A 15,823-nucleotide genomic window follows, 5' to 3' on the forward strand; every position below is an offset into this window, starting at 1 on the left:
GCCTGTGTGCCACAACTACTGAGCCTGCGTTCTACAGCCTGCGAGCCACAGCTACTGAGCCTGTGTGCCACAACTACTGAAGCCCGCCCGCATGCCTAGAGCCCATGCTCCCCAACAAGAGAAGCCATGAAAATGAGAAGCTCACGCACCACAATGAAGAGTAGCCCCCGCTCTCTGCAACTAGAGAAAGCCTGCGCACAGCAACGCAGACCCAGCACAGCCAAAAATAAAAACAAATAAATTAATTAATTTTAAAAAAAGATGACTTCCTGCATGTATATAAGATGATTTCCTGCATGTACACAAGATGGCTTCCTTCATGGTCACTAGAGACAACTAGGGAAACTAGTTTTCCCATTTTTATATCCTGTGAATGAGAGGGGAGAAAAACCTTCCCCCCAACCACAATATAAAAAGTCATCCTGCCAATCTCAAGCCTACCCCACACTTTTAAGTCATCAGGGAATGCTAGTTTACTTACTTAAATCTGTGTTTCTGAAACAAATAATTGCAAGGGAAATAGGATTGCAATGATTTGCATAAAGAAACCAGAATCCAACTTGAGAACATGGGCTGAGTGAGGCATGGGCATACCTGAAGAAAAGATGGAGCTTTGGAAAAGATGACTGGGAAATAGGACACAATAGGTAAACCATTGTTGGGTGATCCAGGACATGCTTATATTTTAATTACTATTAATGCCAACATGGCAATGTACTATTTAAATATCCTCATGGAGAACTCTCAAGCACCTGACAACACATTCAGGAAATTCCTCACCTCACCACACCACACTGTTTCTCCAGATGCGGGCCTCCCCATCAATCACCCTCTCTATACTCCCTCCCTACAGAGAGTAGGCTCCACTTAATGTGCCCTCTGAGATGAAAGTTGCCTGGAGGCTCTTAATTGCCAGTCCAAGAGGCGAGTCCCCAGCAAAGATTTTGAGTCAGCTTTATGAGGGGTAAAGCCATGATGCTGTCCCAACCCCAGTGACATCTGAAAAAGAATGACCATTATTACTATTTTCCAACACTGCCTTTCCTTTCTACTGCCTAACTTCGATTTACAGCCCATGCTCAGTTCTTGATCACACTGCTATCTGCCTGCACCTCCCACATTAATACTCTGTGTGCAAGTAATTCATCTTCCAATGTATTACAAAAGTGTCAACCATGCTAGGTTCATCCAGGCAACATTAAAGTTCAATTAAAATAGAAACCTGCAGAGTAAGTGAATGTTGCCTTACCTAGGCCCAAGATTAATTTCTCAGACTTTGAAGGTCCAAGTTTTGTTAGCAAAATCAGAAAAAATTATGTAGCTTGGGAAAACTGAGCAGGTCAAGTTTGACTAACTTTGCTTTTATTCATGGATTTATTCCATGCACATTCCCGAATGTCTACTCTGAGGAAGCAGCTGGATGAGGCCTTTAGGGAGACCTAGATATTCTCCACCCATAGAGCAGAGTCTTAAATAAAGTTCCCTAAAGACACAGACTACTGAGATGGAGATTACTTGAGGTGCTCTTGGAATTAGCACCTGGAAAGCAGTGAGTGAAGCAAAACTGATAAAAGGAAGAAGTTGAACAGAAATAGGTGGGAGGGAGATGCAAGAGGGAAGAGATAGGGGGATATATGTATAATGTATAGCTGATTTCACTTTGTTATAAAGCAGAAACTAACACACCATTGTAAAGCAATTATACTCCAATAAAGATGCTAAAAATAAATAAATAAAAAGCATTTTTTGTCCCCAATTCAAAAAAAAAAACAAAAAAAGAAATGCAGTTGCAACAAAGGCCTGAGCTTGTCCTACAGGGAGCTCTGAAGGGGGGATGGCCTTTTGTCATGATCCTGAATTGAAGCGAGGAAGCCAGGCCTGTGTGCCTTCACTTGATCAGTCACTAGAATTTCACTGCTCCTGAGGAAAGGCTATAACTTTTGGCAAGGCAACTCCCTTCAGCTGAAAACAATTCTGGCAGAGTGACTCAGCTGTGAGCCGTCTGCAGCCAAAACTCCCAGCAGCTGAGGAATGAGTGCTTTAGTCCTGAGGGGAATCTGGGCAGTTCACCACTGCTTCCACACCAGGAAGTGGAGTTGAAAATGTATAGCTTGACTTCTGGTCAAGGGAGAATTATAAGGTAGGTGTCTTGAAGCCCTACTGCTATTCCAAATACATGGCAACAAATGACAAAATATAAAAAGTAATTAGCAAAGATGCACATTCACATATGATACAAAAAAACAAAGATTAAAAGATATGTTCGTGTGTTTGACACATTGCCCTAATACAAAAGTTCTTTGTGGGCACAAGATGGGTTTTTACAGCAATAAGATGACATTCTATACTAATTAGAGCAACAGGCTTCCTTATTCGTATCCTATGAGAGAGGGAAAAATCAACCTCTCTTTTAACCACAAAATAAAAGTCCTACCCTCCAGTCTGTGTCATCAGAAACGGAAGATGGTAAAGGGGTTCCTGGAGCAGTAAAAGGCGGCCAGGGGTTTGGCTCCTGCAAGGAAATAGAGACTGAACACTCCCCATGACAGGAAGGGGACAAGAGCCAAGATTACTGCTCGAGCCCAGGAGATAGATTATCTTTTCCCGTCTCTGAAAGAAAGCTGAAAAAGCTGAGACTTACTACAATGAGAGAGCGAGGCGGGCAGGAGGGAGTAGATACAGCCTCAGTCCAAAACTTGGACAAGCAGTCCAGCGGCTCAGTAGCTGCATCTATGTTAGTGCAATATTATCAACAAGTACCTTAATCCAATAAGAGAAAACTGGGTTCTGGACCAGGGGCCACGAAGAGCCAGGTGCAAAACTGTTTAAGTAGGGAGGAGTGGGCACAGAGAAAAAGAGGAGGGGAAAAAAGGTTTTCACTGAAGTTGAGACAATAATGCAAAATAATAAAATATTTAGTGAGATCTAATGTTAAGAGAGAAATCCTGGACTCCCCTGGTGGTCCAGTGGTTAAGAGTCCACACTTCCAATGCAGGGCACATGGGTTTGATTCCTGATCAAGCAAGTTCCGCATGCCACACGGTGTGGACAAAAAAAAAAAAAAAAAAAAAAAAAGGCAAGAAATCCTATAGAATCCACAATGAACAATCAACAATGAGTAATCATTAATGAAAATAACAATAATGCAAATAATAGAATAATCTGAAGTTAACATTAAAATAATTATGTTCCAGAGGATGACATCAGCATCATGGTGGCATAAGAAGCCCCTCATTGTTGTCCCCCTTCCCCCCAGCCAACAACAAAGATTCGGCATCCATCCATGGACAAAAGTACCTTTAGGGACCTATGGGATCCAGCATCACATAAGACCTGAGAGGAGCCTCACCAACCCATGTTTTGAAAAATAGGTAAGTAGACCTTGGTCCTGGCTGTGGACCCTGCTGTGGCCCATGAACTGGCTCCAGCCCCTCTCAACTGCAGCCCATGAGCCCCTAGAAAACACTATCTTAGATAATCACCCACAAATGAGAGAGCCTTTGTGGAAGTCCAGGTTTCAAGAGGAGAGGTTCCAGCACACTGCTGGGGGAAAAAATACGAGTTTGGATGCACCACAGTGGATGAGAGGAACAGTTTCATTGAATAGATAAAGAATTTGTGGGATACGCATCATATATATATGAAAAAGTATTCAGCCATGAGAAGGAAGTAAATCCTGCTCTTTGCAAACAACCTGGATGGACCTTGACAGCATTACGCTAAATGAAATAAGTCAGACAAAGAAAGACAAACACTGTATGATATCACTTATATGTGGAATCTAAAAAAGTTGAAATTGGGAATTCCGTGGCAGTCCAGTGGTTAGGACTCTGTGCTTTCACTGCTGAGGGCCGGGGTTCAAACCCTGGTTGGGGAACTAAGATCCCACAGCCAAAAAAAAAGGTTGAAGTTTGCTTTAGAAACAAAGTGTAGAACTGTGGTTACCAGGAGCTGGGGAGGGGATGGGGGTTGTGGGGAAAGATGGGGAGACATTGATCAAAGGGTACAAGTTCCAGTTATAAGACAAATGCGTTCTGGGGATCTAATGTACAACATACTGACTGTAGCCAATAATACTGTATTATACACTTGAACATTGCTAAAGGAGTAAATCTTAATATTCTCCCCACAAAAAAGAAATGGGAATTATATGATGAGATGGGGGTGTTAGCTAAGACTATGGTGGTAATCATTTTGCAATGTACACATATATCAGATCAACACATTGTATACCTTAAACTTAACACAATGTTATATGTCAATTATATGTCAATACACCTGGGGGGAAAAGTGAAAATCTAATAATTAATGTTCCATATCTTTGAAAGAAAAAAGGGAAGAAGTAGCAAATAACATTACTTTTAAAAAACCAAGAAGTTATGAGGGGACACAAATGGTTATAAAACATATATTAAAAAGTGTCTCCTAGAAATGCTGGAAATGAAAACAATTTTTAAATTTAACATTTTTAAATCAGTAGATGATATAAACTCTAGACTGGATATAATTAGCAAGAATTGGTTGGTCTTCCCTGGTGGTGCAGTGGTTGAGAATCTGCCTGCCAATGCAGGGGACACGGGTTCGAGCCCTGGTCTGCGAAGATCCCACATGCCACGGAGCAACTAGGCCCGTGAGCCACAACTACTGAGCCTGTGCGTCTGGAGCCTGTGCTCCGCAATGAGAGGCCGCAACAGTGAAAGGCCCGCGCACCACGATGAAGAGTGGCCCCTGCTCGCCGCAACTGGGGAAAGCCGTTGCACAGAAACGAAGACCCAACACAGCCAAAACTAAATAAATTAATTAAAAAAAAAAAAAAGAATTGGTGAATTGAAAATACTGCTGAGAGTGCAGTAAAATGCAGAGAAATAGAAATATTTTTTCATTAAACAATAATTAAGAAACAGAGAGAATAAATTGATAGTCTCCAAAATACATCTAATAGAAAAATTCTAACTATAGGATAAAGTGAGTGGCAGTGTAGAAACATTTAAAAAGACAATGGCTGCGAATTTTCCAGATTTGCTGCAAGACGCACCCAATCCAGGTAAAATAAATGAAAATGAATGCACATCCAGACGCATCCTAGTGAAATTTAAGGACATCAAGAAAAAATAGTCTTTAAGTTACCAGAAAGGAAATAGATTACCAACAAAGGAATGATAATTACATTGTCAGCAGACTTCTCATCCACAAACGTTAATGCCAGAAGGCAATCTTCACAGTGCTGAGGGGAAATAACCATAACCTATAATATCCTACCTTGCTAAATGTAAAGGAAAAATAAAGGCATTTTCAAATATACAATGATTAAAATAATATACTACCTGTAGACCCTTCTGGACACTCACAGAAAGAATTATCAAAAGACATAATTCAGGAAGAAAGAGATAATTTTTGCCCTGGGTGAGGCAGTCAGTAAACAAACATTTATTGAGCATCTATTATACACAGAACTGTGGGCTTGGCCCTGTAGGTACATGATCCCTGACTTACAGAGTTTATAGTCTCGCTCCAAAGGACTAAGTTGAAGAGTATCTCAGGCAGAAGGAATAGATGGTAGAAAGGTATATGGGCCTGAAAGCACATGGGGTGTTACAAGGATAAGTAATCAGGAGTTGAGGTCAAATGGCTCATGGTTGAAAGAGCTGAAACTGAGAAGATTGAGTCCAGGATGTTCTTACAGCAATGAGGATCCACTATGGGCTTTTAAGAGTGATTAAGTCCTGGTAATTTAGTTTGGTATCAACATGATAGCTTGGATTGTTAAAAATGGGAATACAGAATGTGTGAATCCCCAAACCCTCCTTCCAGAGAGAATAAAGTTAAAACTTTCAGTGGAGACATTTAAAAGATATCAGCCCTTTTCTGCATATCATTTAATGCATCTGAATTTTTTCAGTTCTAGTTATTGACCATCTTTATACTTTGATGCTGTGGGTCACAAAGGAAGAGAGTGACAACAGGATAAATCCCAAATGAAACCAAAACAAACTAAAATAAAAGGGTAAACCTCTGACCTTTAGTCAGTTTTGCTTTCTGAAGAAAGGTGTGCACATGAATTTGTTTCCCTAGCTACCACGCAGAAAAATAGAAGATGCAGTATTTGGTAATTTTATGGCTATTAGAATAATAAAGTGTCATGGAAAGTTATTGCATTTTAAGACAGTATTCTCCTTCATACACGGACCCTAGGGAGCAGGAAAAGATGGGGAAGACATCATATGCAGAAATAGTTCATGTGTTTATAGGTCATTTTAGAAAAGTTCTGTGTGACTAGGCAAGATGCTAGTCAGCAGTGGCTGTACTGTATGCTATGCTCTCAGGAATTAGCCCACAAGGTAGCTCCTCTGAAGGTAAATACAATGTAATGAATCTGATACTGGAGCTACTTCATCCAAAAGCACATAAAACTGGCCAATTTGATTTTGTACCGGGGCAAAAGCCATGGCAATACATACAGTGTGGCAAACACACCAATACAGCCATGAATGCACCTTTTCAGGAATGCACAGGAGCTTTCAAAAGAGGGCATGAAGGACTAAGGAGTGTTTGATGATACTGTAAATGGTTGGGGAATGGGAATGCTTTGCTTTTGTCTAGGGAAACTAATGGGCTCTACATCCTGAAAAGTATAAATTCAGTCGTTGTAGTTGAATGGAAGAAATTTAAGGGAAGTATTTTTTTATGAAGCTAAAAGTTGTCTTTACAGGTAATCTAATCCAATCTTTGGAATCTAAGCACATCCTAATTATGTTGACAGAAAAGGGGATGGATATGTCAACCATTGCGATGGCCTTCTCCAGATACCATCTGTCAAGTCTTTCCTTGTATTCCCAGGGGACTTGAGTAGATTACTCAACCCTCCACCTATCTTAGGCTATACCATAGGGAAATCTTATCAGATGAAAGCCTGTCATTAAAAAAAAAAAAAATGTCAACCATGCCTACTCTTTTTGTAATCTATCAGACCATTGGGTAAGTCTTCCTAACATTTTAATATGTTGACATTGCTAATATTCTCTACCATCCACTGGTTTTTATGCTCCAAAGGCCCCCATTGCCTTTGGATTCAAACAAAACCCCTTAGAATATGCCTCCTCTGATCTTTCCCCTACATGCATCCTTCCCCAGCTTACTCTCTGGACTCATTTAACTGCACCATGAGCATTCTGTGTATGAACCATGCCAAATCATTCATGCCCTTCAGGACATGCCACTCTTCCTTGTCATCTGTTTCAGATGGTCCCTGAGTTAGCTCGAGGAATAAGGGAGTGTGAACTGGATTACTCAGTGCTTCCTAACCTAGTCCCACAAACAGATAAATTAAGTGTTCATTACTTCCAGGCTCTTGAAACCAAGGGTGGTCAAAGAACAAAGTTGGAGTTGCACCCATCCACCATCCCTTATCTAAATGCCAAAGGTGTGCTCCACTGGGATGGTGATAGCTGACAGTAGAAAAGATGTTTGTTACTGATTCCTCTTGGACCATGTCTTCACTATGGCTGGGCCACTGACTTCAGTAGCTTTTTCAAGAGGAAGACCAAAATGTCAGGTCTAGAGTTGAGGCAATAGCTGAACAAGAATAATGTGCACTGAAGTTAAATTAATAAGTTAAAGAAACACACACACATACATACATATCAACTATGACCAGGTTTCTGCCTTCCACCATCTTTTTACTCTACACCTGTTATCCATCATTGGTGCAAATTCTCCAAGTTTGATATATCAGAATATAAATTCACCTCCTGTCTTGTTAACTCTTAAGTCAAACACATTAGAAGTAGGAGCCTATTTATTATTGAGTCAACCATTTTATCTTGATTAATGAAAACAATTTAGGAATAAGAAAACAAAGAAAGAAGCTGATGGTATTGAGTGCAAGGTTTTGACTTGCCTCTACACTCAAGAGGACACTTCCAAATCTAAAAGCTTTCCTTTTTCTCACAATTTCCTATTTCTCCAAGTCAAAGTAATCATAACAATTCTTTTTTTAATTAATTTTTATTGGAGTATAGTTGCTTTACAATGTTGTGTTAGTTTCTGCTGTACAGCAAAGTGAATCAGGTGTATATATATATATATATATATATATATACCCTCTTTTTTGGATTTCCTTCCCACACTTCACTATATGGCATTACAGCTCACATATATTTCTTCTTGTAGCCAGTTAATTACACTTAAAAATAAATATGCATATGTTAAAGAGCTAACAGTGAACTCCCTCTAAATATTAATGATTGGATTTTAAATACTATACTCATTGTAGAGCAAGACTTATGAAGTATAAGACATGTTTTTCTGAAATTTGGCCTCTACCCAACTTTAAACCCTATCTGCCTTGAAAGATCTTCCACATTTCTTCCATAAACCTTAACTATGCTTCAAGGCCAGGCTTCAACCTCCTTTCTGAATCCTTTCTTCAACCCTCCGGGTGGTGCTGTAATAAGGGGTAGGAATGGTCAGCTCCAAAAGAGAGAAGTATTTTATCACTGATGTTATTTAGAATTGCCAGCATACAGTGAAAATAGAAAGCAGATTGACTTTATGTTGGTTTTATTATTGCTTTTGCATTTTCTATAGTTGCCTATACCCAAGGAAAACTTTTTCCCACTCCTTCTCCCCACATTGGTATACCACTCTTTTCAAACGGAAGCGATACCTACCTTCTTTTTTTATGCCTGCTTTCTTTTATACCACTTGCATGTAACACCAAATTTTGTCTTGTGTGGAGAAGTGTGTCCATATTTCATCATAAGTCATTTGAGATCAGGGATTACATCTTTTCCATTCCCTGCAGTGTTCAGCAGAGTGTCTGAAACAAAGAAGGCCAGCAGTTCACACTGGTTTAATCAGTAAGTCATGGGTGTTAACATATGATCCAGCAATCCCACCCCTGGACATAAATCCAGAAAAGATGAAAACTCTAATTTGAAAAGATACATTTACTCCAATGTTCATAGCATCATTATTTACAATAGCCAAGACATGGAAGCAACCTAAATGTCCATCAACAGATGAAACCTAAATGTCCATCAACAGATGAATGGATGGTGTATGTGTGTGTGTATATATATTTATTTGTGTGTGTGTGTGTGTGTGTATATGTATAATGGAATATTATTCAGCCATAAAAAAGAATGAAATATTGCCATTTGTAGGAACATGGATGCATGTAGAGTTTATCATACTGAGTGAAGTAAATCAGACAGAGAAAGACAAATATTATACGATATCACTTATGTGATAAGTAGAATCTAAAAAAATAGTACAAATGAACTTATTTACAAAACAGAAACAGACTCACAGACATAGAAAACAAATTTACAGTTACCAAAGTGGAAATGGTAGGAAGGGATAAATTAGGAGTATGGGATTAACAGATAAATACCACCAAATATAAAATAGATAAACAACAGGGTATATTGTATAGCACTGGGATCTATATTCAATATCTTGTAATAACCTATAATGGAAAAGAATCTGAAAAATATACAAATATATAATAATCAGTTTTATATATATATATATATATATATATATAAAACTGAATCACTTTGCATGAAACTAACACAATATTGTAAATCAACTACAGTTCAATTTAAAAAAATCATGAGTGAATATACGTAGGAAAGCTGAGATTCAGAGAGGTTAAGCAACGTACCCAAAGTCACAGAGAGTTATTAATGGAATTGACTGGAATCCATGACTGTCCAATTTAAGTAAAGCCATCAATCATGCAGAAATTGCTCATTCATACTGCTAAACTAACCTCACAGAAAGCTAACCACTTATTTCACTTCAGCAATAACAGGTCATGTAAGAGTATGTGAGGTCAAGAGTATATACTTTTCTCTAAACAAATGTGAAATATCCAGAGGTTAAGAAAATTTCCACGTTTTAATTATCTTTTGTGTGCTAGGCCTTTTTATCTTTTGAGGAAGAATATAAAGGTGAAAAAGCATTCACAGGTTTTTTTTCAGCCTAATTGAAATATTCTCTACATCAAATATGTTCAATGTAGTAGAAACTACAGATGTTATTGCTTTAATTTTATAACCCAATTATTCTTTTATTTCTAGTTGTCTTCAGGATAAATTAACTCTTATCAGCTATTCAAATAGTAATTATCATAAAGCTAAATACCATACAAGCTCATAATCCATGTTAATTTATAGACTAAACTGGAGTAAAATCATGCTCTGGAGTTACAGGAAAGGAATTCCAGATTTTTATTATTTCTCAACATTTTATCCCAGAATACCCAAATGAAATTTAACAAGGAGATGATTTCTTTTTGTGAAGAAAAGGATCTAGAATTGTTTGTTTGTTTCACTGTAGCAAAATGAATGCTAAACTTGAGGCAAAAGATAATGCGTTTGGATACAAGATCTATAAGGTCAAGTCATGTGGCCTTCAAGAACAAAACTGTATTCATCTGCATCCCCTCAGGGCAGAGCCATGGTTAAGGGGATGAAAGTGAGACACTCACATCAGTGCAAACTTTAAGGGTGTCCCCCAAGACTCAGTAATCAAGACAAATATTATTTTAATGCAATATTTTTTTAAAAAAATCAAAATTAGTGCAAAAATCCACATGAACAAATATCAAATCTTTCAGCAAAGATAGGATTAATACTCAGAGAGGTCTTTATTAGTCAGAATAGGCTTATTTATGTTGCAGTTGTTTTTTTTTAAAGCATAATTCCCAGATCTCAGAGGCTAATGAAAAAAAATGTTGAGTTATTGTTTCTATTACAAATCTGGTGAAGGTCCACATGGGCTTTTCTGCCCATAGTTACACAGGGACTCACGCCAGGCAGGCAGTCTCTGTAATCGCTGCAACAGAAAAAGAGAGATCTGGAGGGCCATTATATGAGTCAGCTTAGGTTCGGTAATGCTGCAGTAACAAGTGGCCGTGAAATCTCAATGGCTTCCAGCAATAAATGTTGAATTCTGGCTCACAACATGTCCTTCATGAATCAGCTGCTGCACATATTTTTCACTCCAGGTCCAAGGCTGAGGAAGCAACACTTATCTAGGACATACCACTCTCATGGCAGAGGGAAGAGATAGAAGGGAAGAATTCTAAGGTGACTATAAAACTCCTGCTCACAATGGCACACCTCACTTCTCAAATTTCATGGCCAAGGAAAGTTATATGGTCTATCAGGTATCAATAGAGCGGAGAAGTATAATCCTCTCCCAGAGGAAGAAATAGGAAATATTGTGAATATAATGCTATGTTCCACAGTCCACCATTCTTTTCATGGATATTCACCTCTCTTCCTTCTACATATACACACACTCCTTAAAGGAGTCTACCTGAAAGTCCCATTCAATCATGGCCTTAGGCACAAAGCACAAGATCTCTACATCTTGATCCCTAAACTTATGAACTAAAAAGAAAAGTTTTCTGCTCTACATACTATCATGAGAAAGGGTAGAATAACATCATTAATTATCTATTGCTGCATTATACATCAGGGACAAATAATAATAGTCCCTGTTATACCCTAACTGAATCCCCAATTCAAATGCTTATGAGCATAATAAATTTATTTTTGTTTTATTCCTATAAGTTTTGAAGTGGTTTGTAATAGAACAATAAATGATCAGATCATAAATTGGTACTTAGAATGGGGTGTTGTCATTAAAAAAACAAAACAAAACACTAAGATATGTGATATTGTCTTTTGGACTGAGTTGTAGACAAGAACTCAAAGAGCCTCAAGGAGTCTTAGTGAACTTGACTCCTTGAAGTCAAGTAAAGAACTTGTTATTAGAGATTGAAGAGGATATATATCCTTCTTAATGGTGAAAAGTTTGGAAACACTGTTGCCTGAGGTAATGTGGAAAACAGATTTCCAGGAAGAATGTTGAAGCTGCCAGTTGATTTTCTTTACCTACATATAAAAAAACTATAAATGGAAAGAGATAAACTCTTTAGTTTTCAATTTCAATAATAATTTAGAGGTAATATAAGGGAGTCAGAACCTGTAGGTTCAGCAAAACTATTTCTCATTCCCAGTCTCTCAGGGCAGCAAAAAGATTTCAATACAGGAAATGGCCTCAAGGTAAAGATCATCTCAAGCATGAGACCAAGATCTTTTGTTAATACTAAAGAAAGATTTATAGGCATGATTTGCAGACTCTCAACTAGACAAAAAGTCTTCTAAACATTTTTAAGGTGTTGTTTCACAGCACTCTGACTCTAACATGAAGTCAGAGAGAGCCTGTCAGGAAGAGATCTGTGAGTGTTGTTTTTGTCTAATGGAGTGAAGCCTACTACTATTTATAGGAAACTCACATAATATTTAAGATAATTAAATTTGTGGAAGCACTGGGAACTTATAAAAGGGATGGAAATAGCATAAAATTATGGGTCTCCAACTTTCTACAGGAAGAAGGCTGAGAAGGGTACTCAGCTGCATACCTGATTGATTTCCTATGGAATGGAATGTTCTTAGACTGTATAACCAAGGGCCATGGAAAATGATTACTGGGCAGTAAAACTGGGGCCTAAATCAAGGAACCAACAACATGTTCCTGGCTGAATTGCTTTAGACTAACAACTGCTGTGTGCACCCTATTTCCCCCTTTTTAGTGTCTGTTTTGTCTTTCTATTGCATGTTAGGTGTATTTAGGCGATAATAACTTAGTTTTTTAATTCAAAGTTCTTCAGGTCAAGAGGAACCATACTCAAGGGACCAAACCCAAAGAGCCTCATCTATACCAGGACCTGATTTAGATGATAATATCCTGGAATTTGAATCAATGCCATGAAGGGGTGAGACTTGGGTAGTCTTAGAAGAGAATGGGTGTGTTTTTCATGTGAGAGGAATGCATCTGTGGCCAGAGAGAGGACTATGGCAGATGAAAGATAACCACAAATTCTCTGACACCCACCCACAACCATTTCCTCCTCTTTTGAATATGAGCTTGTCTGTGAATTCTTTGATCACCAGAATATAGAAGTGACACTGTACTATATGTAATAAATTTATGGATTCAGCTAAGGCGATTCCCAGGAAGAATGTTGAAACTGCCTGTTGATTTTGTTTAGCTACATATAATAAAGTGCAAATGGAAAGAAATGAGCTTAAAAATGTACTCTTTAGTTTTGATTTCAATAACAATTTGGAGGGAATATAAAGGAGCCAGGGCCCACAGGTTCAAAAACAAAACTATTTCTCATTCTCACACTCTCAAGACAGCAGAAAGATGTCAATACAAGAAATGGCCTCCGGGAAAAGACCATATCAAGGATGAAACTGAGATCCTAGGCAGAGCCTAGTTCAGAGCCTAAACTTTAAGAGGACCTGCAGTCTCTGCCTTGGTCTCTTGGAATTATGGTTGAGTTATGCCTTAGAAGGAAAAGATGCCTATATCTCAGTGATTTGTTCCTTACTCCTATTTCAAGTTCACTGTGAGTTGAATGCAATTCTGGACCACATCTTCTTCAGTATACGTCACAGGATGAATAAAGTGCCTCTATATGGACCAAAACAATTTCATGGCAGAGGGAAACAATAAAATGGAGTAACCATATATTGGCTCTTGCAGCTTCTCCTTGGACATGTCACATCTCACATCTGCTCACAGCCTGTTGACAAAAAGCAATCACATGGCTCAAACCAAACTGCAAGGAAGCTTGGAAATGTGAAGGAGTTCACAAATATTTGGTAAACGTCTTTGTCATAGAGGGAATATTATCAAGTTATAGAAATCCCTCTTGCTCTGAGGGCTACTTAAATGGTCAGTAGTGTTTTGTGTCTCAAGTCAGAAGATTCAACACAAGTCAACACCAAACTTCCTGTCTTTCTGAAGTATGGGATCCCAGTAGGATTTTAATCTAATTCTGAAAAAATTTTAAAAATATGGCCAGAGCTGCACTCTGAAAATTGTAGAGTAGTTCAAACTGCTTAAGCTAGTATCTTCCATGGAAATCTTGCAGAAAAAAATTAATGACTGTGCTGAAATCAAAATGTTTCCTGGAAGTCCCCTACGAGTGCTTTTTCAGGTTGGAAGTAGGGAGACTAGTTAGGAGGCTGTTACAGTAAACGTAGGCCAAAAATAATGAGCTCTTGGCCAATGTAAGGAAGTTGGAGGTGGAACAGGGGATACATCCAAAGATATTATAGAGATAGAATAAAAGAATTTCAGGAACAAATGGTTGTGGGTGGGAAATCCAAAAAGTCAGAAACTAGGGTGCATCAAATATTTGAAAAATAAAAAATTAAAGTCCCAAAGTAAAATACGGATGAAAATTATTGCCTTTCATTTCATAAACAGGAAATCCAGGAAAAAATTAAAAGTTGAGAAATTTGACTACAGAAGCTTCAAAAATGCCTGCACTCCTCCAATACATGTACATACAAGATCAAAGATCAAAGGAAAACGAAGTACAAAGTGGGAAAAAATGTTGCAACTCAGATAATAGAGAGTGCATGTTCTAATATGTAAAGATTGCTTACAAATCAATGATAAAATATAAACTCCCAAATCAAAAATGGCCAAAAGGCATGAAGAGGCAACTCACAAAATAAGAAATACAAATCACTGATAAATATGTGATGTTCATTTTCACTGGTGATCAAATAAATTCAAAGTTTAAAATGTAACATGAATTTTTCCACCAGATTGTAAATATTGAAATTATTTACAAAATCTAATGGTGGTAATAATTTTGGAGACAAAACATTTCACAATCACTCTTAAAGAAAGTGCAAACTAATATATTTTTTTGGAGGGAAGTATGACAATATGTAAATAATTTTGAATGAAAATATCTTTTGACCATCAATGTAACTTAAAGACTTTAAGGGGAGAAGATAATTGTGCAAGTATTTTTTAAAAGTATGTTCAAGGATGTTCATTGAGGGAATGAACCTATTGGAAAACTTAATATCCATTAGTAAAAAGAACTTGTTAAGTAAATTGTGGTATGTTTATCAGAGTAAAATACAGCCCTTGCAGAGTTACATTTATTGACCTGGAAAGTTGGCTAAATTATATTGTTTAATAAAACACAAAGCTACAGCATTGTATTGTGTGATCATAAATTATAAAATTATATGTTTACAATCAAACCAGCTTATTCAAACAGGAGAGTTTTCCATAAGGGTGTTAGGGAATCCCACAGCCTCTAAGAACAGAATTGCAACCGGAGTCAGCAACACATATTGTTATAACTCTCTCTCTCAGTCTCTCTACTATCCTTCTCTGTGTCAACTGAAAACAAAAACAAAACAAAAGTGAGAGTTGTGAGTTGAGTTTTATTTGGAGCAAAATGAGGACTAGAGCAGAGGAGACAGTATTTCAGATATCTCTGAGAAACTGTTCCGAAGAGGTAGGGCGGAAGGTCAGTGTATATGTGATTTTGGTGAAGGTGGGTACATGCAATCAAACACACATTTTTGCAGAAGGCTGCTGCTAGTCTCGTAAAGGTTACTACTAGTCACAAGGAGCAGATGTCACCATTAATGATTTTAGTGCTTATATAGACATGAGGAGATGCAAGAATTGGGCTCAAAAGATATTCTCCAGATAATATTTATCTGAAGACCTGTTCTGCCAGTTTTTCCCAGAGCATAGAGTGCCTCATCCCTGATCTCCATCCTGAACTCCTTTCAGGGGGATATTGAAGGTCAGCAGCTGCAGGAGCTCATGATTTAATCCTTGTAGAGGTAGATGGCAAGCGACAATTTTTAGTTGGCATCTATATATAGGTGTTGTTCTTAAGTCACAGTCTACCCTCCCCTTTCAGTTTCCACTTCATATGGCAGAAACGGGTCACCAATATCATATCCTAAATGTG

General features: G+C 37.9%; 1 protein-coding gene across 1 annotated transcript in view; it reads right to left on the minus strand.

Moving 5' to 3' along the window:
- The window catches only part of HS3ST4 (heparan sulfate-glucosamine 3-sulfotransferase 4), a 743,578-nt gene that overhangs the window by 525,095 nt on the left and 202,660 nt on the right, over positions 1–15,823 (minus strand). Inside the window, exon 5 of the mRNA XM_073792188.1 lies at positions 8,670–8,818. The gene's annotated coding sequence lies outside the window, so the exon portion shown is untranslated. The remainder of the gene's footprint in view (positions 1–8,669; positions 8,819–15,823) is intronic.

Source organism: Tursiops truncatus, chromosome 15 (assembly GCF_011762595.2).
Source record: "Tursiops truncatus isolate mTurTru1 chromosome 15, mTurTru1.mat.Y, whole genome shotgun sequence".
NCBI lineage: Eukaryota > Metazoa > Chordata > Mammalia > Artiodactyla > Delphinidae > Tursiops > Tursiops truncatus.